The sequence below is a fragment of the Kogia breviceps genome, chromosome 1 (assembly GCF_026419965.1).
Source record: "Kogia breviceps isolate mKogBre1 chromosome 1, mKogBre1 haplotype 1, whole genome shotgun sequence".
Taxonomy (NCBI): domain Eukaryota; kingdom Metazoa; phylum Chordata; class Mammalia; order Artiodactyla; family Physeteridae; genus Kogia; species Kogia breviceps.
The window spans coordinates 176,298,362-176,325,552 of record NC_081310.1 but is presented as its reverse complement, the minus strand read 5'-3'; the positions used below and the strand labels follow the sequence as shown (position 1 = coordinate 176,325,552).

Sequence of the window (27,191 nt, the reverse complement as noted above, 5' to 3'; positions counted from 1 at the left end):
ATATCTCCCTTTCCCCCAAAGCTGAAAATATTTACTATCCATCCTTTTATTTAACAATTGGGATCCCAGATCCCAATTGTTAAATAAATTCTCTTGGAAAGCCAGTTTGAGTCATGTGCCTATGGATGGACCAATCATCATAGCTGAGGAGAACGAGGCACTGTGACTGGCCAAGCTTGGATCAGGTGCTTGCCCCTCAGCCAATTGATGCGGCCAGGAAGGCAGGGTTGTATACAAAGTTATATAGCCAGAGCAAAAGGAGGTGTCATGGACTGAAATGTGTCCCCCTAAAATTCACATGTTGAAATTCTAACCCCTGTGTGACTGCTTTTGGAGATAGGGCCTTTTTTTTTAAAGCTTTTTTTTTTTTTTTTCTTTTTTTTTTTCTTTTTTGCGGTACGCGGGCCTCTCACTGTTGTGGCCTCTCCCGTTGCGGAGCACAGGCTCCGGACGCGCAGGCTCAGCGGCCATGGCTCACGGGCTTAGTTGCTCCGCGGCATGTGGGATCTTCCCGGACCAGGGCACGAACCCGTGTCTCCTGCATCGGCAGGCGGATTCTCAACCACTGCGCCACCAGGGAAGCCCTGGAGATAGGGCCTTTAAAGAGGTAATTAAGGTTAAGGAAGGACATATGGGTGGGGCCCTAATTCCATAGAACTGATCTTTACCAGAGGAAGAGACAATAGAACTCACTCTCTCTTTCCATATGAAGTCACAGTGAGAAGGTGCTGTCTGCAAACTGAGGAGAGAGGTCTCACCAGAAGGCAACCCTTCTGGCACCTTGATCTTGGACTTCCATCTAGCCTCCTGAAGCAGGAGAAAATAAATTTCTGCTGTTTAAGCCACCCAATCTTTTTTGTTGTTTTGCTGTGGTAGTATGAGTAGACAAATACAGGAGGAGTGGTTTTCCAAATGGCGTGTGTTGGTTGGGGGCTTGGGAACACAAACATGGTGAATTAGCACTGGGAGAACCATTGTGAGCCAAGTAACACCCACCCCATCCCCCAGCCTGTATCTGTTGCATTATTATCAAATACTATTAACAATAGAGTATTATAAATGGTGGATAATTATACCACTGGACAGAACAATGGCAGCAAACTCACTCTGGTGGGGACTTGCAGAAAAAAAATTGAAAGGACATCTCAGATTTGCTCTCTCCTGCTCCAATATCCTTGGCAGGACCCAAGTGGGGGTCCCCAACATTCTCTCCGGAGCCCCTTAGGTCATTTTCCTAGTACTCATACACATATTGGTACATAGACACATAATGGTATACATACACATATTGGCATGCATTATGCATATTGTTATACAGAAAGTGAGGAAGTGCTACAAAGAATGAGGAGACATATCAAAAAGGACACAGGAGCTGACTTGAAGAGGTTCCCACTGGCCAAATCACGGACAATCTGAAAATCAAAATAATAAATGATAGTACTGGATTATACATCATCGAATAGAATAGCAATCTATGAGTCTCTATTGATATAAATGAATGAATGGATGAATGAATGAATGGGAAGGAAACATTTTTTCTTATCCAGAATGTCAACTACTAAATACAGAAAGAATGAGAGTTAGAAAATCATCAAGGGATGGTAGAACTAGCGGGTGAAAGGCTGATGAGGAACAGGAAACTAATGGGGTCTCGGAGTATTTCCCCCATGTTATTTATTAGTTACAAAAGGAAACATGGTAACTTTACAGTGGTCTCTGTCTTCACCTAGTGATTGAGGTAAACTTCACCAATATTGGGATAAGATGACATGGTATGCTTTCTGATATGATGCCCTGGATCAGTGGTGTACCAAGGGTGGGGCTGTGTGGTGAAGAGTCAACTGCCCTGGGTGCAGGCAATAAAGGAATGAACTGTATTTCTAAAGAATTTAAAAATAGGAAAACTGATTAAAATTGATTCGCTCTTTGTGACGACCACGTGCCAGCAATTTGGTGATGAAACACCTGAAAATACCTAAGCTATTGCTGCCATTACTTTTGAGTTTTAATTATATATTTAGTACACACACACACAAACACACACACACACACACACACACGGGTTTCATGTGAGCATATTTTAATTACTAATCTTTTAATAAATATTGGGTTCAAAGCAGAAGCGTATTTGGAGAATTCCCAATTATACAGTTGACCCTGGCATATGTGGCCTCTGAAAAATGTGGGGTTTTCTCTGCTTTCTTTTTTTTAGAGTAAGTCAATTTCAGTTCTTAACCATTTAAGCTAACTTTGGAGCAGTTTGTGCCTCCAACCTCTGTATTTCCCTGTATTTAAATAGTAGACTCAGAATAAGCAATACCAGAGTGATGGCAAAGAAAGTGATCCTGAGTTAGTTTAATTCTGACCTTCTATGTGACTACCTGCAGTTTTCCCCCCCATGGGTCACATTTTCTTTGAACTTTAGAAAAAAATGTAGAGCTCCTTTTCAGGATCACTTCATTGATGGAAAACGCTGCAGAATGAGGAACAGTGAAAAGGCTTTCCCAGACAAAAACGATTGCTCCACATGAAGCTGTGTATGCAGTAGAAACAATGATGGAAAAGTTAACCTCAACCTTTGAAGAACTGCACGATCCAAAGGAGAACCAGTTCAGATTTTGCTCTCTGCTATGTGTGACAATTTTCCCCTGAGTTATCTTTGATCAATGTGAAGTTTTCGATGAGGACCATCAGACACAAAAATATTTTAATCAGCTGGAATCAGCTTTCATCCCTGTATAGTAAAACATCAAGCTTTAAGATTGCTTCTTGACTTTTCTGGTCAGCGACCTGAGGTGACCTCTAAAAATGGTTCGCTATTCACTTGACCCAGAAAATCCCACAAAATCATGCAAGTCGACAGGTTCAAATCTTTGTGTTCACTTTAAGAACACTCGTGAAACAGCCCAGGCCATTAAGGGTATGCATATCCGAAAAGCCACAAAGTATCTGAAGGATGTCACTTTAAAGAAGCAGTGTGTGCCATTCCATCGTTACAATGGTGGAGTTGGTAGGTGTGCCCAGGCCAAACAGTGGGGCTGGACGCAGGGTCAGTGGCCCAAAAAGAGTGCTGAATTTTTACTGCACATGCTCAAAAATGCAGAGAGTGATGCTGAACTTAAGGGCTTAGATGTAGATTCTCTGGTCATTGAGCATATCCAGGTGAACAAAGCCCCCAAGATGTGGCGCAGGATTTATAGAGCTCATGGTTGGATCAACCCATACATGAGCTCTCCCTGCCACACTGAGATGATCCTTACTGAAAAAGAACAGATTGTTCCTAAATCAGAAGAGGAGGTTGCCCAGAAGAAAAAGATATCCCAGAAGAAATTGAAGAAACAAAAACTTATGGCCCAGGAATAAATGCTGCAAAAAATAAATTCAAATAAAAGTTAAAAAAAATTGCTTCTTGAAGGTTGGTGGACAGAAATTGTGGAGAAACTCATTAACTATGTAACAACAAATGTAAGGAAGTGAACATTTACATAGAAATTATCATCAGACTTCTAAAAAGAGAGTGGGAGAAACAACAGAAGTTCTTTTTACCCTACCAGAAGTTATAAAAGGGAAATGTTTGAATGCCACAATTGTTTTCACCAAGAATTGGATAGTTTTGAAAAACAATGGATCATATAATGTCAATTTTCAGCCACTTTGTCTGTTTTTGTGAAAGAAGAAAAACTTTGGAAGTTGTTTTTTAACCAAGTATAACAGAAATATTTGATGAATTTTCTGGTGAATATATTTTAGTGGATATTTTTTGACTGTGGAACTTTTAGAATCAGTATCAATCTGAAAGAAACAAAGCCACGAGCAGCAGTGAAATTTCTTGGATTTATTGTGAAAGGGGATTTTTATGAGTGTCTTCAAAACTTCATCATTTTTCTATTTATTTGATTGTTTGTTTACTTAACCTTATTTTTTGGCTGTGTTGGGTCTTAGTTGCAGCACACAGGATCTTCCTTGAGGCGTGTTGTCTCTTTGTTGTAGCGCTCCGCCTTTTATCTAGTTGTGGCACGCGGGCTCCTGGGTGCGTGGGCTCTGTAGTTTGCGGCACGCGGGCTCTCTCGTTGAGGCGCGCGAGCTCAATAGTTGTGGCGTGTGGGCTTAGTTGCCCCGCGGCATGTGGGATCTTAGTTCCCCTACCAGGGATCAAGCCTGAGTCCCTTGCCCTGGAAGGCGGATCCTCTACCACTGGACCACCAGGGAAGTCCCCCCGCCCCGCACCCCCGTTTTTCTGTTGATTCATATGAAAGAAACTTTTCTAAAGTAAAGTTAATAAAAACAATTCTTGGATCAGCTATAAGGACAGATTTATAAATCTAGTTATGCTTTCCATTAAGCATGAAAATATGAATAAGATCAATTCTGATGAAGACATGAGAAATTTACAGCATCTGAGACACAAAACCATAAAGTTATTATGCATTTCAGTGACAGACCAATATGTAGGTATAGGTTTTACTCCTTTCTTCTAAAAACTATAACAGTGTAATTAAAAATCATTAATCCATTCATTTTTTTCTTTTGTCCTAGAATATTTTTAAATATTTTTATTTCCTCATATTTTCACTGGCATTTCTATGTTTCTTTTCTGGGCCATTATTATCATTCATACCATTTCATGAGTTTTTTTTTTTTTTTTTTTTTTTTGCAGTACGCGGGCCTCTCATTGTTGTGGCCTCTCCGTCGTGGAGCACAGGCTCCGGACGCAAAGGCTCAGCGGCCATGGCTCACGGGCCCAGCTGCTCCGCGGCATGTGGGATCTTCCCGGACCGGGGCACGAACCCGTGTCCCCTGCATCGGCAGGCGGACTCTCAACCACTGCGCCACCAGGGAAGCCCTTCATGAGTATTTCTGAAAAGAATGGTATCATATACAGGAGGAGCGTCTGTTCTGGGTCTTGGATACCCTAAGTAGGACACTGAGAAGGATACAGCCTTCAGTAGTATTCCTGCCCAAAATGTATAATCTGATGCTGATCATGAGGAAACATCAGACAAACAGAAATTGAAGCCATTTTACAAAATAACTGGTCCATGGAATCTATAAAAATGTCAGGCTCAAGAAAAACAAAGAAAGGCTCAAGAAAAACAAAGAAAGGCTCAGGAATTATTTCAGAGTGAAAGAGACTTAAGAGATATGACAGTTAAATGCAATGTGCCACTGTAGACTGGATCTTGGACTAGGAAAGAATAGTTATAAAGGATATTAATGGAATAGTTGACAAAATTTGAACACGGACCATGGACTAGACAACAGAATTGTATCAGTACTCAATTTCCTGGTTTTGATGATTGTATTATTGTTATTTAAGAGACTATTTTTGTTCTTCGGAAATATACTCTGAAATATTTAGTGGAAAGGGGGCAGGATGTCACTATATGAGTGATTGAGTGTGTGCGTGTGTGTGTGTGTGTAGATATATGTACAGGGAGATAGATATAGAAAGAGATAGAAAAACAGAGTGAATGAGGCAAAATGTAAACAACTGGTGAACCTGGCTAAAGGATATTTGGGAGTTTCTTGTACTATTGTTGTAACTTTTTTGTAAATTTGAAATTATTTCAAAATTAAAATTTACCCCCCACACCAAACCAATAAAACCTAAACAGGTTGAGCTGGGCTCAGTGGTATGTGGCGTAAAGAAAAGCCAATGACACTGAGCCACCTATTATGGGTGAATAGAAAAAGAGAGAGAGAGAAAGACAGGGGGTGGAATATATCAATTCAGCAAGAAGAATTGGGGGAAGGTGATGAGGAGGCTGTGGACTGGTGGAATCTCAGACTCCTGAAGGATAATCAGGGAAGGATAGAGCAAGCTGCTGGATATGTGGTCCTGGTGCTGGAGGGACCTATCAGGGTGGAAGAAGTAACCTTGTGCAAGTCCTGGGAAGATGGAAAAAATTACACGGAGAGAACTGGGGACGAACCCTGAGGAGACCAAGATTTAAGAGCTGTCAGAGGAAGAGAGGTCAGCAAAATAAATAGGAAAGGAGTGATCAGAGAGATAAAGGGAGAGTTAAATGGCAGAGGTGTCACAGAAGTCAAGGGAGGTGAGAATGTCAAGCAGGAGAAAGTGGTCACTGGGGACAAATGTCATGAAAAACCGAACAGGATAAGGACAGACTTTTACAGAGGATTCCAGCAAGCAGTTGCCGATACACTCACGAGCATACCTATGAAAACTCAGGAAAGGACAAAAATTCATTAAGACATCAAAAACCAGGGTTGGGGGCTTCCCTGGTGGCGCAGTGGTTGAGAGTCCGCCTGCCGATGCAGGGGACACGGGTTCGTGCCCTGGTCCGGGAAGATCCCACATACCGCGGAGCGGGTGGGCCCGTGAGCCATGGCTGCTGAGTCTGCGCGTCCGGAGCCTGTGCTCCGCAACGGGAGAGGCCACAACAGTGAGAGGCCCGCATATCGCAAAAACAAACAAACAAACAAGCAAACAAAAAACAGGGTTGGAAATCAAGCCATGATTGGAATCAAGACTTCCTACTTATTAGAAAGTGACGGAGGTGGACTTCCCTGGTGGAGCAGTGGTTACGAATCTGCCTGCCAATGCAGAGGCCAGGGGTTCGATCCCTGGTCTGGGAAGATCCCACGTGCTGTGGAGCAACTAGGCCTGTGGGCCACAACTACTGAGCCTGTGCTCTAGAGCCCGCGAGCCACAACTACGGAGTCTGCGAGCCACAACTACTGAAGCCTGCACACCTAGAGCCCATGCTCCGCAATAAGAGAAGCCACCACAATGAGAAGCCTGCACACTGCAAAGAAGAGTAGCCCTGGCTTGCTGCAACTAGAGAAAGCCCACGTGCAGTAACAAAGACACAACGCAGCCAACAATAAATAAAATAAGTAAATTTATTTTTAAAAAAGAAAATGACGGAGGTGGATTAAGAAGTGGGATTCGCAAGCCACAAGTGATATTTGATAGGAAAGAGTAAACTGTAAATATCCTTCCCTCTCTGTCCCTGGGTCAGACACTTAAGGTATGTTGCAACAAGAAAAAAGGGGCAGCTGTGTTTCTAAGGCATGAACGCTGCTTTTGGGGGAGCCAGAGTGCTGTCTCCCCTCCTCCAAATCAGTCCTTTAAAACAAATCCATACAAAGACTGCAAGTCCTAGAAAATGACCAAGTAGGAAGTGGAGGGAGGGACCTGGGAGTGCATTGTATCTTGAATTGGGGGATTCTGGTTAATACTTTTTTTCTTCCTCTTTTTTTTTTATGTGCTAATTTTAGTCATGTATTATAATAAGAAAAGAGAGATATTAAAAATAATTCTACATAAGTTTGGTAAAATGCCTTTGTGAAAATGTCTGGACAAAAAAAGATTGGAGGAGCATACATCAAAATATTAGTTATCAAAGGAGATTTTTTCCCTCTTCCTTCGACTTTTATGTAGATTCAAATGTTTCTATCATAAGCATGCATTGCTTTTATAACGGAATGAAATAAGCATACATTTTTAAAAAGAGAAGGAAGTTTAAAAGTGTTTATGAATTTGGAGATTGGTGAAAGAATTGTTAGTCAAGGGATAGGATGGGGGAAGCAGAAGTGCAGTTCCTATGAATAATCGCTGACATTTCTAGAGCACTTTCTGTTTTGCAAAGTGTTTTTACAAACATTATCTTATTTTGTAGACTGTGCTGGCTGGCTGCGCCCCGGATCAACTCCATCACTGCTGCACGTGGGAGACCTCCCTTGGGGTCTGCAGTGGGTGCTGCAGTTGGTTCTGGCCCAGCTCACGTATTGATAACAATAACCATTAAAGTGGCAAAAGTGCCTGGTACTCAGCTAATCCTCACACCAGCCCTATGAAGTGGGACATATTATTAAGTCATCTTCATGTTATGGGCGAGGAAAGCGTGGCACAGAGAGGTTACGGAACTCGCCCAGTGTCACACAGAACGAGGATTTGGGCTCAGAGAGTGTGGCTCCATAGCTCCTCTGCGCTCCGTAGATGCTCTAAGCCTCAGTAAGGCCTGCATCCCAGCACCTTCCCTGCCCCCCAATCCTCCCAGCCCCTCCCAGCCCTGCGCTATTCCCGGGTTGTGCAATAGTAGCCCTGAGGCTCTATTTCGTCCCTACCTGCACCATGCAGGGCACCAGGTGCCTCAGTTCTCAGATCTCAAGAGCTCTCTGGGGTTCCCTTCTCGGGGGCCCTTCAGCATTCTAAGCTTCATTTTTGCTGCCCCTCTCTGTCTCCTCTTCTTCCCCTCCTTCCCAGGGTGGTGGGTGCAGAGGGGGTGTCTTTTCTAGTCTCAGGGATTATCACATGTTCTCTTAAATCTTTGGTCTTAGGTCTGGACCTAGGGTTTTGACACAAAAGTCCAGAACTTAAGTCCTTGTTATCCCTGTTATCGCATCATCCCTTCCCGAGGCACTAACCACAGGAGCGCCCTAGCTAACTGAATTATTAAGCGCGACAAATATTTATCAAGTGCTAACTATGTGCCAGGCACTGTTTTAGGCAGCAGGCATAAAACTGTGAATCAAAATCTGATGGAGGAAGGACTGAGGGCACAAGGGCATTTTGGTGGGGGAAAAAACCCTCAGTTAATGCTTCAGAATGCTATCCCAGGACTTCCCTGGTGGCGCAGTGGTTAAGAATCCCCCTGCCAGTGCAGGGGACATGGGTTCGAGCCCCGGTCCGGGAAGATCCCGCATGCCGTGGAGCAACTAAGCCCGTGTGCCACAACTACGGAGCCTGCGCTCTAGAGCCCGCGAGCCACAACTACTGAGCCTGAGTGTCACAACTACTGAAGCCCACGTGCCTAAAGCCCGTGCCTAAAGCCCCTTCTCTTGACTGCAACAAGAGAAGCCACCCAATGAGAAGCCCGCGAACTGCAACGAAGAGTAGCCCCGCTAGCCACAACTAGAGAAAGTCCGCGCGCAGCAACAAAGACTAAGGCAGCCAAAAAAAAAAAAAGAATGCTATCCCACCCTGCTTCTAAGCACCCCATGCCACTGTGTGTGGTGGGAGGAGATAGGCAGAGCGAATGGAGTCAAACCAGGCCCCACCTTGGCCACTGACTGCATCTCTCTGAGCCTCAGCAACTTTGTTCGTAAAATGGGGATCACCAAAGCTGCCTCATGGGATTACGGTGAGGATTAAAAGGGGTGGGGGGTGGGTCAGTGGCCTGAGTGTGGAGCCTGGCTCGGAGGAGGCACTCAGTAGGGAACAGCTACCGATGTTATGTTTTCCTTATCTCTGAGATTTCCCCCTGTGGCTGCAAACTTCATTTAATCAGCCTTCAGATTCCTGTCCTTCTACAAAGCTGACGGGCTTGGCAAGAGGCTCTAGCCCTCAGCTCTGCAGGAGGAGAGATTTGATTTTGTCAGGTCCCGTGGGTCATACTCTTGGTACCCCGATGGATAAACCAGGTGTTGGGCTTCCCTGGTGGCGCAGTGGTTAAGAATCCTCCTGCCAGCGCAGGGGATACGGGTTCGAGCCCTGGTCCGGGAAGATCCCACATGCCGAGGAGCAACTAAGCCCCTGCGCCACAACTATTGAGCCCACGTGCCACAACTACTGAGCCCGTGCACCTAGAGCCTGTGCTCTGCAACAAGAGAAACCACTGCAATGAGAAGCCCGTGCACCGCAATGAAGAGTAGTCCCTGCTCACTGCAGCTAGAGAAAGCCCGTGCACAGCAACGAAGACCCAACACAGCCCCAAATAAATATATAAATAAATAAAATAAACCAGGTGTCAAGTGCCTCCTCCTTTGTGGTGACCTGCGTACCCTGTCCACCATCAGGCCTGAGGAGACAAGCTCATGTGGAGTGTTAACTGTGGGGCCGGGTCTTGCCTGTGTCACTTCAATCTGCTCAGCCTCCCTGTGGACAGACAGATGGCCCCAGGTTTACAAGCAGAAAACAAACACTGAGGCTCCGAGAGGGATCCCACTCCTCAAAGGCCTTGGAATTAGTTTTTAAAGTGTTTTCCAGAGTCCAGGACCAGAACAAAGGGAGGAGGACTGATCCATGGCTGACCCGAGGCACGTATGAGTGAGGGCTCTTTTGGTTACAACGACATAGGCCTGCTGTAATGGGTTAAATGGTAGCACGCCCAAAAGATAGGTCCCTGTCTGAATCCCCAGAACCTGTGAATGTGCCATCATTTGGAAAAAGGGTCATTGCAGCTGTAATAAATTTAAGAATTTGAGATAAGATCATTCTGGAGTACCTGGAAGGGCTCTAAATCCAATGACAAGTGTCCCTATGAGAGACAGAAGGGAAAGTCATGTGAAGACAAAGGCAAAGATGGACATCTGTAGCCACAAGCCAAGGGATGCCTGGAGCCATCGGAAGGTGAAAGAGGCCAGGAAGAGTTCTTCCCTAGAACCTGAGTGGGGAGTGTGGCCCTGCCCACATCTTGATTTGAGACTTCTGGCCTCCAGAACAGTGAGAGGATAAATTCCCGTTTAAGCCACCAAGTTTGTGATCATTTTTTACAACAGCTCTACAAAACGAATACACCTGCCCAAGGGGAATTTGGCTCATTGTAGCCAAACCAAGGGAGGGGCTTGCAGTTAGGCCAAACTTTGGGATGGCTTGGTGGAAGCATGAGGGTGCTGTCAGCACCTTCTTCTCTGCACTCTGCCCCTCTCAGCATGGGATTTCTATTCTCCCAGATGGCTTCTTCTAGGGCCATGGCTTTAGGTGCCCAAGGATAGCCCAGGAGAAGGCTTCTGATTGGCCTGGTTTGGGTTATGTGACCCTCTGGTCCCCACTGGAACCACCTTGTTGGAATAAGAGTAACAGCAATTCCCCCAAAGAAGGAAGCTGTTGCCGCCTGTAGAAGGTAAAGGCCTAGCAGGAAGCATGAATTGATGTCCACGCACAGGTATTTCATCCAGGCCATTGAGAAGCCTGGAAGCTGCTTCTCCCCAGGTGGGTGAAGTGTCCAGATAGGACTGGGTACCCAGCTCAGCGGGCTGGGGTCTGAAGTCAAGCCTGTAAGGTCTCCCCACCCCACCCCAGGTGAGCCTCTAGTATTTCTGCATTCCTGGGGATTTATACCACTGCTTTGGTTTAATGACATTCCTCCCCTTTCACTCTTCTACAGGCCATGTGCAGGGATTTTTGTTTTTAGTGAATGACCATGATTTTTGCCTGCCTAGTGCCCCCTACTTCTCCCCGGGGCAACTTGCCCCTTCTCTTACTGGCTCTCTAACGCTCCCCTGGGATGCCATACATGCCACCTTACTGGCTGCAGTTGATTGGTCTAAAGGTGGCCACCTGACTCAAGCAGGGCCAATGACAGCAGACTCCTTTAGGAGGATGAAGCTCTGATCTGCAGTTTGGGGCAGCTGCTGGTGCCCTTGCACTCTGGAGAAAGATTAACGCTTATTTGAGGGAAGCAGAAAGGAGGGAGGCCTGAGGTATTCTAGCCCCTGGTTTGATTGTTCCCGAGACCTCTGTTTCTTGTACAGCTTGGCTGTTCAAACTTGTCATGGATTCTGTGAGCCAGTAACCCCCTTTTCCTGCTTATTTGCTAGCCTGAGGTGGAGTTCTCTTTCTTGCTATCCGAAGTGTGCAAAAATAAGTGCTCAATATTGTATATGAACAGAATAAAGCCTAGAACTATAGACTCACACAGGTCACGTGTTGACTCTGTCTCATTTTACCTATGGGACAACTGAAGCCCAGAGAGGGAAGTTAGCTACCCATAGCAGCAAAGCATGTGAGCAGTGGGGCCAGGACCTCAAATACAAGGCCCCAGTTGTCTGCCACTCTGAGTCGCTTCTTTAAGGATTTTTCCATGACTCTGGCACCCTGATTTGTGTGTGGCTTAGAGTGGATGCCCTTATTCCTTTCTTTGCCTCAATTTCCCCATCCCATCCCTGTGGGCACACAATTCCTGGCAGAGGAGAAGGGAATCAGATGTTATCCATGTGGGCTGCTTTGTGTTCTCAGGGCCTGCAAAAGACTATTATTATTTAATTTACTGCAAATGTAATTATAAGGGAAGGTAATTGTCTGCCCTTTCATTATAGCACTTCTGCCCTATCCCCCTGGCAGCCCCTGGGTCAGTCATAAAAAAGAGCTGTGTCCAGATCTGCTGTGACAGCCCATCTCTGGAGGTTTGTGGAGACCAGCTAGGAGGAAGAGCTGAAAATAGTAACTGCCATCACTTTCTGAAGGTGATTTGTGAATGATAAGTCCCTTCCATATCCATGAACTCCTTAGATCCTGTAGGGATGGGGGAATTAACACTCCCTGAGCCCCTGCCAGGTCCTGGACACTGTGCTGCATGCCCTACCTTTTCCATGTGAGATCATGCCTATAAAAAAACCCAGCAAGATGCCTCATTTATAGTAATGCTCAGTAAATGGTGGTGTATACAATTTCTAATCCTGACACACTGCCCTGTGAAATAAGGATTATTATCCTCCTTTGATAAAGGAGCAGGCTGAGATGCCCTCAGGTCCTAAAGCTCTTGGGGGCCAGTATTTGAAGCTTGTGTGTCTGATCTCAAAGCACTCATGCTTTTCCCTTACAACTTGCCCCAGGCACTGTTGACCCATTTCACAGTTGAAGAAATTGAGGCCCAGAGCTGCCATGTGGCTTACCCAAGCGCACCAAGGTTAGTAACAGAGTCAGGACGAGGATCCACATGTCCTGCCCTGCCTGGTTGGGGCTCTGACTTGCTTATGGCTCTGCTCTCCCCACCCCCCAACCCCTACTTTTCCTTCTGCCACCTCCCTCTATCCCACAACCCCCAGCTCACTACTGATGGTAGAGACACATAGACGACTAAGTCACAGTCTTGACCTCTGGCTAAGCAAGCACTAAACTCAATTGAGGACCTGGAAACTCCTGAATAAGGCTGGCCCTGCCCACGACAGTCATTACTAATGAGTCACAACATTCTTCCTGTTTAGAGGCCAGATTCCTAATCCTTTAAGATTTAAATAAATATCGACTGGAATTTCCTACCTCACATTTGGTGGAAATCCAATGATGTCCCCAAGGTCTCTTTGCATTCCAGTGACTTACAGAGCCCTGGTCATGTCCAGCTCCGACTTTCTCCTCCCAGTGCACCTTCAAGCTCTCTCCTCTGCCTGCCTTTCCTCTCTGCTTTGTGCCAATGCAGGTAACCCAGAGCCAACCTACCGTACCATTCAGTATGCATCTCATCTTACTAAAGGCTTAAGGAAACAGAATGGGGGTTGTATCATAGAGATGCAAAGAGCAGAAAGTTGAATAATAGCTGTCACTGCTTTTACAAGTCCTGCAGCCCCCTGTTCACTGGTCACCTCTCTCCTTAAGCTCTTGCATTTTTCTGATCATCCTCACATTTCAAGACAATGCTCATATATTTCATTTTCTGAACCCCCTTGCCTTCAAAAATTCAACCCCCATCATTTTTTTTTAAATACGATTTTTAAAATAAATTTATTTATTTATTTTTGGCCACGTTGGGTCTTCATTGCTGCACCTGGGCTTTCTCTAGTTGTGGCGAGCAGGGGCTACTCTTCATGGCGGTGTGTGGGCTTCTCATTGTGGTGGCTTCTCTCGTTGCGGAGCATGGGCTGTAGAGCAGGCGGACTTTAGCAGTCGTGGCTCGTGGGCTCTAGAGCGCAGGCTCAGTAGCTGTGGCTCACGGGCTTAGTTGCTCTGCAGCATGTGGGATCTTCCAGGCCAGGGCTCGAACCCACGTCCCCTGAATTGGCAGGCGGATTTTTAACCACTGCGCCACCAGGGAAGCCCTCAACTCCCATCATTTTTAATTGAATGAATGAATGAAAAAATATGTATTGAGTGTCCAATTTACCATCTGATATCCACTGAAAGGATTAGCAATCCGAATGCAGAATTACAGCTGGGATAAGTGTGCAAAAAAGAAGAGGTCCATGGAGTTATGAGATCATCCTGAAGATAACAGAAGTTCCTAGTAGGGGTGGGTGTTCTCAGGGAAGATTTTTCCAGAGGAGATAAGGTGAGAGTGGGTCCCCGAAGTACAGGCAAGCCAACATTGCAATTGCCTAGCCCACACATCTCATTTTGTACTTCCCCTGTGAAGTAGGTATTGCCATGCTCTATTTGCAAATGAGAAAACTGAGGCCCAGAGAGAGAACAAAAAACCCCAAAACTTGCCTAGGGCTTCCCTGGTGGCGCAGTGGTTAAGAATCCGCCTCCCAATGCAGGGGACACGGGTTCAAGCCCTGGTCCAGGAAGATCCCACATGCCGCGGAGCAACTAAGCCCGTGAGCCACAACTACTGAGCCCACGCACCTAGAGCCCGTGCTCCACAATGAGAGAAGCTACTGCAATGAGGAGCCCACTCACTGCAACGAAGAGTAGCCCCCGCTCGCCGCAACTAGAGAAAGCCTGCACGCAGCAATGAAGACCCAACACAGCCAAAACTAAATAAATTAAATAAAAAACAAACAAACAAAACAAACTTGCCTAAAACCACCAGCCTATAAGATACAAAGTTGAGGTTCAGACCTAGCTCTGTTGAACTCTTAAACCTAATCTGTTAACTCTAAACTCTACAGCCATCTTGAGAGAAATAAAATAGGCAAAGGTAAAGAGAGTGAATGGGCAGAGAACTCACATGCTCATTCATTCATTCATTCACTCAGCTAACACCACATAGCACCCACCAGGCCCTGCAGCAAACAGAGCTCTGGACCAGGAGTTGGAGGACCTCGGCTGAAAACCTGACTCCAAACTTAGCCAACCATTTTCCTTCTTTGGGCTTCAGTTTTCCCACCTGGGAAGTGGGGTATAACATCCCTGCCATCCATCCTCCCAGGAATCCTGTCGGGATGCAATTAGAAAGTACATGTGCTGATGCTTGAGGTTGATTTTAGTTCTGATGGGAGGTACACTCCAGTCTGTGGGATGAAGAGGCAGCTAGCTTCAGCTGAGGGCAAGGAGAGGAAGATGGAAATCTCTTGGCATCAAGATCCCGCTGTGAACAGGCTGGGGATGCAAGGCTATGAAGCCAGCCTTGTGCCTGCCATGATGGGGCTGCGGCACCTGGCAATCGCCTGGACACCTCTTGTTTCTTCACTCCCCACATCTATTCGTCACCAAGTCCTAGTGACACGGAGTCCTTAATATGTCACACATTTGTCCAGTTCTTTCCACTTCTGCTAGTGCCACCCTGGTCCAATCCATCACCATTGTTCACCTGGCAGACTTTGAAAATCTCCCTCCTGTCCTCCCTGCTTTCCTGCTTTGCCTCATTCCAGTCTATTCTTTCCCCAGCAGTCACAGAGACCTTTTGAAAAGAAATCTGACCATTTCTCTGCTTAATGCCTGCCTCTCCATGACTTCCTATGGCTCTTAAGCTAAAATCCTAAATCCTTGCCAGAGCCTGCTTGGGACTTCTGGCCCTCGGCGTCACTTTGCAACCCCCCTCATTCCATTTGAGCTCCACTGTCTTTTTGGCCTTGCAATACAGCAAGCTCCTCTTTGCCTCATAACCTCACGTAATGTTCTCTCTGCCAGAAATGCTCTTCTCTCGTCTCTTCTCTGGTCTCGGCTTACGTGGCCCTTCCTCTGTGAAGTTCTCCTTGATTTTCTCTTACCCCCTCCCCAGACACCTCCAACCTCCTCTTTGAAGCTCTTATGAGATGAATTACTTATTTGCTTGGTTATCTGTTAAATTCTGTCTCCTGGAACAGACGGTGGGAGAGCTCACTAAGGTCCACTTCTCTTTGCCTTCCAGAGGAACACTGCTTCCCAGCCTCCCTTGCAGTTGGGCAGGACCATGTGACTAGTGTTGGCCAATGGATGGAGAGCCTCTAGCCTCTCTTCTCCTGCCATGGTAACTGAGAAAGACATGTTCCAGTGGGTGCAGCTTCAAGATGGTAGGGACTCCTCAGCCTAGGTCTCTAAGTGACTAGAGCAGAGGACCCAGGATGATCATGTGGCACACGGGAGAAATAAACAATTCATGTTATGTCACTGAGGTTTTGTGATATGTCACTGGAGTTCTTCATTACTGCAGCATAGTCTGGTTTATCCTAACTAATCCTCTAACAGAGCAGGGCCTGGGTCTTGTTCACTGCCTCTCCAGAGTCTGGACCCTAGTGGCAACATAGAAGTAGGTGCTTTGTAAATACTTGTTGAATGAATGAAAAAGTAGAACATGTAAGACATGGTTTCTTCCTCAAAGCATTTACTCTAACCCAAGAGACAGATACTTATATACACAACAGTTAGACTATAATCAGGGGCTAAAATGTAAAAATTAAAGAAGAAGGTCAATGGATTGGAGTGGTCATGGAGGGCTTCCTGGAGGAGAATAAGGAGGATTTGAAGAACTGGAGAGGGTAAGAGTGGGTTGCTGTTCACCCGATCATTTGTCCATCCATTCAGCAAACATTTATTCTAATGCACCATGATAAGTGCTTTGCCAGCAGTGTGGCCAGAGGACTATGGTGCTCTTGGAAACCAGAGGAAAGTGCCTCTCCCCACACAGAGGACCTTGAAAGCCTCACAGAGGAGGTGATGTTTGAGCTGAACTTTGATAAGTAGGTGTTCACTAGAGAGATAAAAGATGGGTGGAAAAGAACTGCGGATCCCAGGCAGAGGGAACAGCATGAGCAGAGGCCTGGAGGCACGAAGGTTCACAGTGTGTTCAGGGAAGGGGCAATGTCCAGCGTGTTTGGATTTGGGGTAGAGGGGTCTGGGTGGCAGTGGCAAAGAGATGAGTTCAATTTTTTCACCTCTGGCTTCTTGCATCTCAGCACACACCAATTCCATTCAGACCATATTACAAGCCTCTTGGATGCTCCCAAAAGACTTTTTAGAGAACAGCTAAGTTAAGACCTGAAGGATGAGTTAAAAGTGACCAGGAAAGGTGGAATAAAAGGACAAGGAAGGGTATTCCAGGCCGAGGGAACAGCATGTGCCTTGGAAGGTAAAGAGCCAGGCCTGAGACAGCAGCTCACTTAGTCTGACTGAAGCATAGCTTTCTAGGTGTTTAGACAGGAGGCTGGTGAGGCAGGGACAGATCATGTTACCCTCCCCCATAAACCCCTTATAAAGATTCCAGTTCAGCAGCAGTCAAAGCCTTCAGGATTCTGTCTCCCATCTCCCTCTCCACCCTATATTCCAGTGCCTTTGCATGTGCTATTCTAAGTACTTAGAATTGCAATGATGATGATAATAATAACATAATAACACTCGTTGGGCCCTTAGAATGTGTTAGGTGCTATGTCTAGCACTATTTCATTGAACAACAATGATATCAACAATCACATGGGTTGGTGAATTTTTAAAGCATTTTTTTTTCCTATTAGACTTTATTTTTTATTTATTTTATTTTTTAAATACTTACCTTTTTAAAAGTATTTATTTATTTATTGGCTGCATCAGGTCTTAGTTGCAGCACGAGGGATCTTTCGGTGCACTGTGGACTTCTCTCTAGTTGTGGCGTGGGCTTAGTTGCCTCGTGGCCTGTGGGATCTTATTTCCGCAACCAGGGATCGAACTGGCTTCCCCTGTGTTGCAAGATGGATTCTTAAACACTGGACCACTAGGGAAGTCCCTAGACTTTATTTTTTAGAACAGTTTTAGGTTTATAAAAAAACTGAGAAGATATTACAGAGTTTCCATATGTTCCCCCATCCTCCCATTCAGTTTTCCCTATTAGTAACATGTTAGTATATTTTTTTAATTTGTTGCAATTACTGATGAAAACTTCTATTGATTTATTACTGTTAACTAAAGTCCATTGTTTATTAAGATTTCCTTAGTTTTTAGCCTTAACATCTTTTTTCTGTTCCGGGATCCTGTCGAGGATACCACATTACATTTAGTTATTATGTCTCTTTAGGCTTCTCTGGGCTGTGACAGTTTCTCAGACTTTCCTAGCTTTTGATGACCATGACAGTTTTGAGGAGTACTAGTTAGGTATTTTTTTCGGATGCCCTACTGTTCTATTTGGCTGATGTTTTTCTCATGACAAGACTGAAATTATAGGTTATTGGGAGGAAGACTAGAGAGGTAAAGTGTCATTTTCATCACATACTGTCAAACGTACATACTGTCAATGTGACTTGTGACTGTTGATGTTGCCATTGATCACCCGGCTGAGGTAGCTGGTGTCAGGTTTCTCTGCTGTGAAGTTACTCCTCTTTCCCTCCTTTTTCATACTGCACACTTTGGAAGGAAGTCACTCTATGCAGCCCACCCCCAAAGAGTGGAGAGTTATGTTCCACCTCCTTGGCGATCTGCAGAAATTATTTCAAATTCTTCTGCATGAGAGATTTGTCTCCTCTCCCATTTATTAATTTATCATTTCACTGAACTTCTCAACAATGGGTTGCTATTTACCACCCCCATTTTCCTGGAAAATGGAAAACCCTCCCTTCTTCCCAACCTGGCTCACCCCAGAACTAATTTCTGAAGAGCTTCTCCACCTCCCTGAGGGAAAAAAAAAATGGCCTCCTCTGTGTCATCTACATCCTCTTCCCCTTTATAATTCCACCTAATTCCCACTCCACATATGTATTGTGCTCTGCTCGGTGCCAGGCACTGTGCTTAGTGCTTGAACACAAATGGTCCACGTGGGCGCTGTCCTCCAGTTGCTCACAGTCCTGACATCCTGTGCTAGACTGCAATCTCCAGGAGGGCAGGGATTTTGTCCAACTTGCTCATAGCTGTGTTTCCAGCCAACCAGCACAGCGTCTGATAGGAGGTCCTTAATCGCTATTTAACGAATTGGGAAATGCTTCCCAGAGGAAGGCAAACACTGGCAGGTGACTGTTTATGTGTGTGTCCTTCCCCGGGGGACTGGGTGCTCCCTGAAGGCAGGGCCAGCCTTGATTCATCGTGGCTTAGAGGCCAGCTGGCAGTAAGTGAGTATCACAGGAGGTCTGAGCCCGGTGAAAGGACCCAGGGACTGGCCGCCTCCTCAGGTAGAAGTGAAGTTTGGAAGCTGACACAGCCCGGGAGGCCGAATCGGGAGGACTTGGTGACTGATTGGCTGGGGAGGGTGAAGCGGGAGGAGGAGTCACACACAGATGGCTCTGAGGTCTGGAGCTGGGGGACAGCCGGTGCCACCTCTGAGAGACTCGGCGAGGACAGCCACTGACAACCTCCAGCGGCCCCACCCTTTGGGGGCTCGAGCCTAGGGCCAGGGAGCGCTGGAGCTTACTGAGGGAGGGGGTGGCCTGGCCTGTACAAACTTCTCCCCCTCCCCCCATTCCCGTGTCCTCGACTTAAAAACAAAAATCTCAGCCTGGATTTTGAGCGCGATCGTTGGTTATCAGGTGTGGGAGCCCATCCTGGGGGTCCCCTCCTGCCTGCCGTCTGCGAGGAAGACCCCCAGGCGCGGCCTGGCCCCGCGCGGGCTCGGCCTGGTCGGGGCCGCGGCCCGCCAGGCCCAGGTCCCCAGTCCGCCGTCGCCGGGGAGGGGGCCTGGGCGGGACAATGGCCGCGGCAGCCGGGGACCCGGGAGCCCCCGTGCTGGGGAAGGGGCTGGCCTAGGGCCGGGCGCCGGTGCCCTCCCCGCGCGGCTCGGGCGGGCGGAGGGGGGAGAGGAGTTCCTTTGTGGCTCTGCCTCCGGCGCGGCGCGGGCGGGGGGCGCCGCGCAACTTTGCGAGGCGGCAGCGGCGGCGGCGGCGAGCGCGAGACGAGGCCCCGGGGCCCAAGCGGGGCCCCCAGCGCGCGGCCCGCCCCCGCCCCCCGCCCGGCCCCCTCTCCTCCCGCGCCGTCGCCCGCGCCCGGCGCTGCCCACTCGCGGGAGCCCCCGGGGCCGGACGGGCTGCGCAGCCGGAGAGGCGGGGGCCCGACGCGGCCCCCCCGGAGCCGGACGCCTGGCGCGGGGGCTCGCCGAGCGCACGGGGGGCCGCGCGGCGCTGCAGACCCAGCCTCCCGCCGCCGCCGCCGCCGCCGCCGCCGCCGCCGCCTCGGCGCTTGCAGAACCCAGAAGTGAACAGCAGGCGACCCGGAAGGTTTGCGCGCGGCTCCGCACCGAGCCGGAGCCGGAGCCCGGAGCCGGAGCCCCAGCCCGGCCCTACGCGGGCCGCCGGGCGCGGGGCTGCGGCCGCGTCCCGGAGCCGCCGCCAGCACAGCCAGGTCCGTGCGGGCCCGGAGCGCGGGGAGCGGGCCCGGCGGCGGCGGGCGCCCGCCCGCGGGAAAGTTGCGCCGAGTTGCGGGCGGGGGGCCGGCCGCGCGGGCCGGGGCGCTCAGAGGGCCCGGGGCCGCCTGCACCTCGGGCCCGGCCCGGAGCGGCGGCGGTGGCGGCGCGCGGGGTAGGAAGTGTCTCCGGCGGTGTGTCTGGTCTGCTCTCCGAGTGTGCGTGTGCGTGTATGTGTGAGTGTGTGTGTGTGTGTGTGTGCGCGCGCGTGTGTGTGTTTTCTTAAGCCGGGCTATTCAAACCTGCTGCAATTCTCCGGTAAACAATGATTCATGGGGCTTAATGCAAATAAACGGATTGCAAACGACGCGGTTCGCGCACTTTGCAGCCGGCCGGGTGGAGCGGCCAGTGCCGGATTTCTCCCTTTTTTTGCAGATCTGCAGAATATGGCGTCCCTGTCCTGTTTTAAAAATAAGCCAGGCTGCCATTTTTGTTTTTCTTTTGTCTGAAAATTTTAATAAAACTGTCTGAGAATGTGGGAGAGGCGGCTGGAAGCAGAGGGGGCACCCGAAGGGTTGGCTTTTTTCCTTTTCTTTGGCGAGAGCCGCGAGCCTTTCGGGGAGGTGAGACACAATGCAATTGCACTTTAAAGAGAGAGAGAGAGAAAAAAAGGAAGCCGCTGGGCGATTTTGGGGGGAGGGTTGGGAATTTAAAGTTAACTCCGAAAGTTTTCTCTTTTTTTTTTAGTTTTTTTTTTTTTCTTTTGGAAGGCGGTGAAATGCCGCGAAAGGATCTCGGGGCGCATTTCTCCCCCCAGCCAGCTGCCTCTGCGGGATTTTTGGGAAAAAGTTAACTGCCGATTTCCCCAGAGCTGCGGGGGGGATGTGGAGGATTGGGGACGGGGGTTTCGGGGGACTAGGAAATGTCTTTTGGAAGAGGCCGCGTAAAACGGCATTGTAAGGAACTATGTTCTCAGATTTGGAGGAGGAGGTTGGCAGTAGGGGCTCTGAGTGGGCCCTGGGTTTCCAACTAAGACCCTCGGCATGAGGAAGTAATCCTGCTCTCCCCCACCCTGCCCTGGAGCAGTGTGGAACCCTCAGAGCTCTGAGCTGGGGGGGTGGGCCTGTCTCCTTCATGGGTGGCCGGGGGCCCCATTGTAGGCGGAAATCCTGCCCTGGGTGCTGCGGTAGCTCCCTGAGCCCTTGGGCAAGTGTGCTCGGCAGTTGGAGAGCCCCTTCCCCGACCTGGTCGGCCTCCTGGCCCTGGTAGGTGGCTTCTGGTGGTGAATGCCCCCAGGTGGTTGGCTCTTGGCTGGGTGCAGGCCGGCAGCCCCGGTGGGACCTGTCTGAGGGGAGGGACCAGGAGAGGTTGTCCGGTGGTGGTCGTCTGAGCCTCTTCCCTGGGGTGTGCTCTTATCCCCTCTGCCGCCCCTGCCCTGCCCTGGAGGCTCCCTGTTGGAGGCAGATTGGACTTGGGTGAAGTTTCTGAAGTATCTCTCTGGACAGGTCAGGGCTTGCTGGCTTTCAGGCTACAGAAGTGTTCTGAAGGCCAGGCCCACGAGGTCTGGGGTGGCTGGCGCTGTCCAAGGCACCTGGGCAGCCTTGGTTGGGTGTGGTCTTTCCCTTTTGGGAAAGGGTGTCTGTCCTGGGAGGACCTAAGCCTGTCTAACCCCTGCCCCAAGGTCTCCTGGAGGGGAGACCCCTCCAGTCACTCCTGGTCTGTGTCCTGGCTCCACAGGGCAGGGTGAGCTCACTTCAGGCAGAGCCAGGGGTTGAAGCCTGGGGCTTAGGGATTCAGGGCTGCAGAACTTGGCATGTCTGAGCCAGAGGGTACTAAGCCAGGCATTTTTCTGTTGGAGAAACCGAAGTCCAGAGAGGGGAAGTGATTTTCCCAAAGTCACACTGCCAGTTAGATGGAGAGCTGAGACAGGGACTCAGATTTCAGGTTTTCACATCTGGGCTGTCTCCACCGTTCTCTGTTGGGGGTCTGACCCCTGGAGGAGTCATTTTGGACAGAACTGGACTGGAATGGGACAGCATGTCCATCTTCACTCCTACCCCAGCCCACCACCATCATAGTCCTGCCTGGGGGGAGGGAACTTTACAATTTGCACAGTGTAGTGCATGATTGTTATCACATCAGGTTCTCCCAGAAACTCAGGTGGAATTGTCAAGGTGGGGGATACTTAACCCCATTCTAAAATTTAGGAAACTGAGGCTTGCAGAGGTTGAGCAGTGATAGAGGAGGGCTTAAACTCAAGCTTCCGGACTCCTCCTTGTCCAGGGAGCCTTTTCCTGGGTGGACTTTGGTACTTGTGGACAGGTGTCTTTACCAACTTCTAGTTTTTGATCTTTCAAATTCTTCTGCTTACCCCAGTGACTGTGTAAAAAGTCTAGAAGCCCACCCCTTAAAGAATGTCAGAGCTGAAAGGGCCCTGAGAGGTCATCTCGGCTCAGAGAGGGGCAGCCACGGGCTTGAAGTGACCCAGCAGTTTGGGTCCCAGCTAGGAGCGGAGCCTGTCTCCTGTCTCCTTTTGTCTGTGAGACACTCAGAGGGAGAGTGAAGCACTCTACCTCCCGCCAGATTCCACTGCTTGCTGGTGGTTATGGTGATGGGGCCACAGGCACTATAATGGCCAGCACCTGGCAGAGGCATGGCTTTGTCCGGGGGGCTGAGGAATATAGGCGGTCTGTGGTCTGGGGGATGGGGGCAAGGTGGCCCCTGGTGTGTGGGTGAGGTGTGGACTGGGTCTGAAGCTAGCCTGGCCCCAGCCCTTCCCTGGGCAGACACTTCCCTGCCTCTCTGTAAAGTGAGAGTCCTTCCTTCCTTCCTTCCTTCCTCCATCCATTCATTCATTCATCTTCATCCATTAGTTCATTCATTAGTTTGCTAGATTATTCTTTTATTCTTTCCTTGTACATTCATTAGTTTATTGGTTGGTCATTTCAGTAGTCATCCATCTGCCGTCCCATCCATCCATCCATCCATCCATATGTTCATCTGTTCATCTGTCCAGCCAGCCAGTCCCTAGCTTACCTCCCCAGGTCGGACAGCCGTGTGAAATACAAGGACAGTCCTTCAGGGCTCCAAAGCTAACAGGGTGCAGAAACCACTAGCTAGGGCAGTATCCATGGGTGCTTACATGAGTCCCCAGGGAAGGTCTCTTGGAGAAGCAGGGGCTTGAAAATACCACTACCGTGATGGTGAATCTGGGTCCTGGGACCAAGATCCATTTGTCTTTACAGTTTGTACAGTGTGGTGTATGGCTCGTGTGACTTGGGCACATTCTTCCCCTCTCTGAGCCTCGATTTCTTGATCTTTAAAATGGGGTAATCTCTCTGACTCTCTCATGGCTTGTTGGGAACGAACACAAGAGTGTCTGTGATGTCTCCCTGCCGTGGCCAGGCATGTAGTAGGAGCTCAGTGTACACCAACTGAATTAGAAGGATTGTTGATTACCACCTCAGGCCCTACCTTGATTTTGAAAACCATTGTGCTGGTTTCAGAATGAGCCCAGTGATCTGGGGACCCTGAAAACCTTGCTTAGCCTTGCCATTCCCCTGCTGAAACTCTTTTAATATTTCCTAGGCATTTTGAAGAACAAAAATCCAGAGTCCTTTAGGGGCCTACAAGGCCCTTTATGGACCGGGCCTGCCTACCTCTCCACCTCAGCTCCCCCTCTACCCCCCAGTCTCACCACTTCCAGCCGCACCAGCTTTTTTCTGCACCTCAAATTTACAAAGCCTGTTGGCAGGGCCTTTGCACATCCACCCCCGACCTGGAATGCTTGCATGGCTGGCGCCTTCTTGTTTTACAGGTTTCGACTCAGCTGGGGCTTCCCTGGCCACCTGCTCTGTGACAGCTTCCCACTGTCACATCAGCCCTTGTAGCTCTTATCAGTATCTGAAACTTCCTCGTGTATTTGTTTATTTGCACTTCTTGCCTGTCCACACAGCTGGCACGTGCTTAAACCCCATGCAGGCGAGTGGGCAGGTGGGTCCAGGACGGGTGGCTGTGGCTTTGTTGGACGTGAGGAGATGCCGGGGAGCCCAGGTGTGGCGGCAGCCCTGGCTTCAGGGCAGCCCCTGGGAGATGAAGTGACACCAAGCTCTGCCCTCTCCTCCCCTGGGAGGCTCCGGGCTGTTGTCAGGAAATAATGAGATGATTAAATCATGGGATCTAAGAATCCTAGTCTCTTTGAATCTCAGAACCTTAGCATCTAAGAAGATTTCCGCCTCAGAACCTTTGACACTGGAGTCTGCACTTGATCCAATCTGGGACTTAGAACCTTTACAAAGAACTCTCACTGCCTTACTTATTTAGTGGCCCAGAGTGCTTACATTGTGCCAGGCCGAGTTCCGAAAGGCTTTATAAATGTTGACATATTTAATCCTCATTGTTATTACTCCCATTTTACAGCCAAGGTAATGGAGGCACAGAGAGATTAGGTAACTTGCCCAAGTTCACAGAGCTTAACAGGCACATTGTGCGATTTGAACCCAGCACTCTGGGACTCTGCCTTAGAATTCCACAGCTGGTGAGGGGAAGCCCAGCTTCACCTGATTCCTGCACAGAGCGGGAACTCCCTTCCCACATCCTTGACAAGAGGGCCTCTGATCTCAGCTAGAGTGGCAAGGAGTTCCCTCCTCACCAGGCCCCCTAGCCTCCCTTTGCCAGACGATTGTCATTGCTGGAAAGGTCTTCTTTACACAGTGTGAATCTCTGCACCTCCCCTTGTGAATAACACTTGGGAAGTGATGTTAGTGTTACGGTTTCCCAGTGCTTTTGACCTTATAGTTTCATGACTCAGTAGCTTCTTTCTCCCCACTGGGTTGTGAGCTCCCTGAGGGCAGGCCTCCTTGGTGCGCCGTGTTGAATGTATGACCGGGCACCGAGCGTACATGCATCCCGAGCTCCTCCTGTCTCTAGCACTGTGCTAGGCCCTTGTCCAGGGTATTGGAAAGGCTTGGTGTACTGGGGGAAAGAGGACAGTTATCTTTCCATGTAGCCGCATGTATACCCAATTCGTGGAGAACCATTTGAGATCTAAAGTCACATACTAATTGAGGAGAGGTGGATCTCACAGATTATCCAGCCAAACCTCAGTCTGTCCATTGGGGAAACTACAGCGGGAAAGGAGAGGAGTAGGCCTTGTCCACACCTCCCGACGCTTTGCCTGGTGGGCTTTCCTCTCCTCAGGTGCCGACAGGCTGCCACAATATGTGCCTTGGGGTTCAAAGGCAACGACAGCCCTGGTTGGGGAGCTGCTCCCTCTGTTGCATCGGCCTCCTCATCTTCACCATGGAGGTAACACTCCTCGAGGTGCAGGGCTGCAGAGGGCCCAGCGCCCCACCTGGACTTGGGTGGGATTGAGAGGTGGGCGGAGTGGAAGTAGGTTGGGGGCTGTGGGTTTGGCTTCGTGGAACCAGGGCTGGCGCTGGGCTTTGGAGGCTGGTAGGATTCGGGGATGGGGCGGAGTGGTGTGTTGAATGGATAAGGTGTGTGGGGAAGGCCAAGGGATTTGGCTCTGGGCCCAAAGCATCCTCCCTTGTCCCTGCCTCGTCCGTGTGGCAGGATATCCTTGGGGGGCGGGCCCTACCATTTGAGTCCTTCTCTGAGCTTTGGGCAAAGGCGTCATGTTCCCTGAGGGGACAGTTTAGCCATTTCAGGTTCTGGGGTTCAATGGGAGGACACCTGGCTGGGATGGGCACACCCCCCCAGACACACTCAAATACACACACTTGCACATATTCATACTATCAGCCATTCCACTTCCACCTTTGACCCTGTTCCCCCTGTCCCACTTTGGCCAGTTTGAGGTGCTCCCCTGCTATTTCAGAAACACCACCAGAGGTGCCCCAAACTGGGCCTGTAGGAGCCAGGAGTTCAGGAGACAAGTCCACACGCGTGATACACACACATCACACAGAAGCACGTGTATGCACTCCTGCCACCCACAGCTTACACACATGTTCATATACCTGTGTGCACCTGCCAGGAAACAACACACAGCTGCCTGCCTGCCCCTCCTCGTGTACTTCCACACTCTTGTACATGCCATGTTTATCACCTGCACACAGGCGTACTCATGCACACGTGTGTTTTACACGTAGGTGCCTCTTACACCAGCCTCATGTTCTGGCCTTGCACACAGTGCCTCCTGCACGCCCATGCAGCTGTGTGTGCCCACACCCTGCCCGGATCTGCTTGCAGCCTGCCTGGACCTCCCACCTTCACTCAGCAGGACTTCTTGAGCATTTACTATATACCAGGGCCCAAACTCCATGCTGGGGACAGAGGTAGGGAAAACTGATATCGTTCCCGCCCTGGTTGGGGAGACATTAGACAAACACAAATGACGATATGATTACAGACTCTGGTAACTGCTGGAAAGGAACCACTTTCCTACGACGAGGAAGGTGGTGCTTTTAGATTTACTATAACCAGTGACGGTAATCGTGTGTATAGGGGAGAGGGGCTTCTGGGAGGAAGTGATAGCTGAACTGGCTTGAAGTTTTCCAGGTGAGGGCATTCCAGGCAGAGGGAACAGCTGGAACAAAGGCCCCGAGGTGGGAAACCAAGGAACATGGAGAAGGCGGTAGCGCTGAGACCTGGGGGAGGTGGGCCTGGCCCGCCAGGGCCTGTAGTAGGTCTTCCCTGGCCTCGACCCCGACCCACATGTCCACCTCAGGCCCTCTCCGTCCCTCTCGCTGACCAGCCCAACCTTCCCTTTGTTGCCTTGCCCTGCTCAGGGCCCACTCTACCTGCTGGCCTCCACCCCGGGCCTGAGCCCTGTCTGTCCTGCCGCACAGGCTGCCCACCCCAGGGGTCCTGAGATACAGCATGAGGACAGGCTCTGACCACCTGCTGGGGGTTCCCGGCCTGGGACCCCTAGGACCTGTCTAGAAAGCTCCTGGGGGCCAGGCCACAGCTGGGGTTCAGCGGCTGGCTCCCTTGCTTTGCGTAATCCCAGACTTGGCTCTCCAGTGGTCTGCCAAGCAGCCCCTGTGGGCTCTGAAAGGCTCCCTGAGCTGCTGCATCCACCGCCCCCCAGCCCAGGTGATGTCTCTGGTTGGTCACATTTCCATGTGAGTCTTTGAAATGTTGGGAAAGTCTCCCAAGTGCCTCGGAGAA

At 49.5% G+C, this 27,191-nt stretch overlaps 1 protein-coding gene across 3 annotated transcripts in view; it reads left to right on the top strand.

Annotated features, from left to right (window-relative positions):
* The first annotated feature begins 19,913 nt into the window (after positions 1-19,913).
* ZNF362 (zinc finger protein 362) overlaps positions 19,914-27,191 on the top strand; it is a 38,348-nt gene continuing 31,070 nt past the window's right edge. Inside the window, exon 1 of one of the 3 annotated variants that reach the window (XM_059071076.2) lies at positions 19,914-20,056. The gene's annotated coding sequence lies outside the window, so the exon portion shown is untranslated. Of the gene's footprint in view, positions 20,057-20,168; positions 20,233-27,191 lie in introns of those variants that run through there. The other 2 variants (XM_059071068.2, XM_067012116.1) reach the window with 2 other exon arrangements.